The sequence below is a fragment of the Sciurus carolinensis genome, chromosome 5, assembly GCF_902686445.1.
Source record: "Sciurus carolinensis chromosome 5, mSciCar1.2, whole genome shotgun sequence".
NCBI classification, from domain to species: Eukaryota; Metazoa; Chordata; class Mammalia; order Rodentia; family Sciuridae; genus Sciurus; species Sciurus carolinensis.
In genome coordinates, this window is record NC_062217.1 from 105414739 (window position 1) to 105418339 (window position 3601).

Genomic DNA, 3601 nt, shown 5'->3' on the forward strand with positions numbered 1-3601 from the left:
ATGGCACATCTGGGGGCCAATTACCAAAACCTGTCTTTCTGCATCACTGGTCCCTCCGTCTGCAGACTGACTCTCATGGAAATTCTCTTATTGCAAGCACAGCCTCAAAGGCAACTGGACAGTTCCTCCTGCCACCAACCCGTGCATTCCAGTATTGCTATCCTCAAAGGCAACTGTGCCCTGCAGTGTGGGAGCCACATCTGGGCCAGGATCTGGAAGAGGGCCACTGGCCGGGACCCCTGGTGCCAGGGAGCCAGAGCTCAGACCGCCACAACTGAGAGCGCTGTGGTTCACTCCCACGCTGGGCACAGCCAGGTGTCCTTAGCCGGTACCCGATGTGGCTTCGTGAGGATGTTCTGTGGGGCGATTTGGACAGGACAACCGCTCTTCCAACTGGACAGGGCTCAGGTGGGCAGGCACGCCCCGTCACCTCCAGCCTCTAAAGCTGGCCAGGAGGCCGTGGGCTGAGCGTGGCTGCAAGGGCCTGGGATGGCGAGCACAGGGCGGCAGGCTAGGCAGGACCGCCTGGAGGGTGATCGCAGGGCTCCAGAGGGCAGCGAGGGCACAGCGCAGGCTGGAGCGGGGACCTGAGGCCGCGGCGGCGCTGTGACTGCAGGGCCCTGACGAGATAGAGCTTCTCCCCCTGCTCGCTGGTGAAGATGGTCGCCTTCTTGTAGTGTTCCACCAGCTCATCCATGCTGTGGAATCGCCGCTGCCCGATGCAGTAGACGTTGTCCACGAGCTGCACCTTGAAATGCCTGTTCTGCCCTGACGCTTTGAAAGACACGGAGAAGTCACTGGGGCTAGGACATCGCTGTCCCTAATGAGGAAGTTGTCCTCCACGCACCCGCTAGTTGAGGGCGCCCTGGCTTGGTGGCGCGTCAGGTTCCCGTAGTACCACTCCCGGCCTGCGAAGCGCCTGCTCCTCAAGGGCCGCGTGCAGTTGATCTGCGGGGCGTTTGAAGGGTGCTGGGCTGGCCCATCACTGAGGACCAACCACTAGTTTTTGGGGACCAGGCCGACCTTACCCGGGCATTTTTGCATTTTCCACACTCTTGAGTCGTTCTCGGGCTTCTGGGTCCCTCCATGGTCTCTCCCTTCTCGAAGTGAAGTTGAGCTCCTCTTCGGTGACGGAGCTGAAGAGGTACAACGTCTGCACCACGTGCAGCACCCGGACGCCTGGCCATTTGCTCAGGGAGTCGCCCTTCCGCAGGCTCAGGAAGCTCGGGGACTGGGCGGCGGCCTCCTCCGCCTCCTCCAGCACGTAGTTGGACAGGAACCAGCCGACTTGCCTGTTGAAGCTGCTCAACCACCAGCCTTCGGGTACTTCTCCAGGACGGTGCGCGTGAGTCCTTCACCAGAGAGAGCTCATCTTCCCTCTTGGCCACGTAGGCGAACTTGACAAAGGCTGGGATGTTGAGGTTGTAGATGCGGTCAGCAACACCACCATTGGAGGGGTACTTGGCGTCCGTGCTGGGTGTCGGCGACGCGTCCCTGGAGCTCGCCTTCTTGGTCGGGTCTTGCCCAGGCCTAGGTTTTCCTTAAGATTCTTCACGAGGGAGCCCTTCTTCAGGCTTGTTCTTGCGTTCCACAAAGTTGGAAGTCACGCACACCGTCTGCATGGCGGCATTCCTCACCCGCCACCATGGTCTTGGAGTCATCTAGCAGCCACAAGTGCTTGTTCTTTTTGATGTCAAGCTCCTGGTCCCAGCTGGGCAGTGTAGTCCCACTTGGCTATGGACAATGAATTCGTCCTGTCATCTTTCATGGAGTCCTTCTTTGGCACACAGTTTACAAGAGGTGACTGACAAAATGCAGAACTCTTCAAAAAGATGAAAATTTTCTGCCTGAATACGCCTCTGAAGTGACAAGGCCACTGGATTCTCCAAACTCTCAAATTCAGCGCAAAATCTCAGCAGAGATTGATGGCCTGGACATCACTCATATAAAAACGAACCTACGAAAACTCTCCATGGGCCGCCCGCATGAGGCCGAAGGGCAGCGGCGCGGGTCCTGGGGCGGCGGCCAGCGCTGCGTCAGGCCAGGCGTGACTCTGCTACGGCTCCCTCCTATCTCGCCTCCGGGCGGAACGCTGCCGCCAGGGGCGGACCCATTGGCCCTGGGCGCCGCGAGCCTCCCCGCCGCCAGCCCTCCCAGCCCCCTGCCGCCCTCCAGATCGCTTGCCTAGGGGCTACCGGACCTGAGGATCCTGGCGGCAGCGGTGTTGGCGGTCTCTTATAACACATTTTTTTAAGAACCAATTTTTATTTTGCTTGTTTCATGCCAGTGAGTGTGATAGTTCCTTATATATTTTGGAAATTAAGTCCTTACTGATAAATGGTTTGCAAATATTTTCTTCAAAACATCTGTTGCTTTTCTACTTTGTGTATCATTTCCCTTTTTGTGTAAGAAAGATTTTGATTTATATATGACCTACTTACGTATTTTGCTTTTGTTATCTGTATTTCTGGGTCACATCTATGAAATTGTGAGATTAATCACAAGCTCTTTCACATGCTTTCTTCTGGATGTTTGAGATTTCTGGTCCTTTAGGTCTTCAATTGATTTTGAATATGGCGTAAGACATCAGTACACTTTCATCCTTTTTGTACTAGTTATCCAGTTTTCCCAGTTTCATTTGTTGAAGACACTCTCCTTTATCCATTGAATATTTTGGAATCCTTATCAAACATAAGTTGTAAAGATGGGATTGATTTCTGGGCTTTCTATTCTAGACCACTGGTTGATATGTCTATTTTAATACCACTACTATGCTGTTTAATTATTATATCCTTATAATATATGGTGAAGTTAGGAAATGTGGTGCCTCCAGCTTTGTTTCTTATTTGAGACAATATTATCCTTATAGGGTCCTTAGAGGATCTACAGAAATTTTAGTTTTTTTTTTTATATTTTGTAAAATATATCTTAGGGATAGCAAAAAATCTTTAGATCACTTTGGATAGTGTGAAGCACATTAACAGTGTTTGTCTTCCAATTAATGCAACAAGGAATGTCTTTCCATTTGTTTAGTTTTCTTTAATATCTTTCATCAATATTTTTATACTGTTTAGTGTAAAATTCTTTCACCTCTTCGAGTGTATTCCTAAGTATTTTATTGTTTTTGGTGCTATGGTAAATGGGACTGTTTTCTGATTTCCTATTTGTTGTCAGTATATACAAACACAATGGATTTTGCATCCTACAACTTTACTGAATTCATCTATTAATTCAATCATTTTTTGAGGGTACCTTAGAGTTTTCTATATATAAGATTATGTCATCTGCAAACATGGATAATTTTGTTTCTCCCTATTTGACTTGGATATCTTTTACTTCTTATACATGCCTAATTGCTCTCATTAGAACTTTCATTACTATGTTGAATAGAAGTGGTAAGTGCAGACATATATTGCTATAGATCCTAAGAAAAAGGCTTTTAGTTTTTTCATCACTGTGTAGTTATTACCCATGGACTTTTAAAATTTAACCTTTATAGTTTTGAGGTAATTTCTCTATTCCTAGTTTGTTAGAGTTTGCTCATTAAAGTTTGTAAACTTTGTCAAATGCTTTTTCCATATCTGTTGAGGTAATCATGTGA

At 48.8% G+C, this 3601-nt stretch overlaps 1 pseudogene; it reads right to left on the reverse strand.

Annotated features, from left to right (window-relative positions):
* Positions 1 to 511: 511 nt before the first annotated feature.
* Positions 512 to 1768, reverse strand: LOC124985706 (cytoplasmic protein NCK2-like; annotated as a pseudogene).
* Positions 1769 to 3601: the final 1833 nt, after the last annotated feature.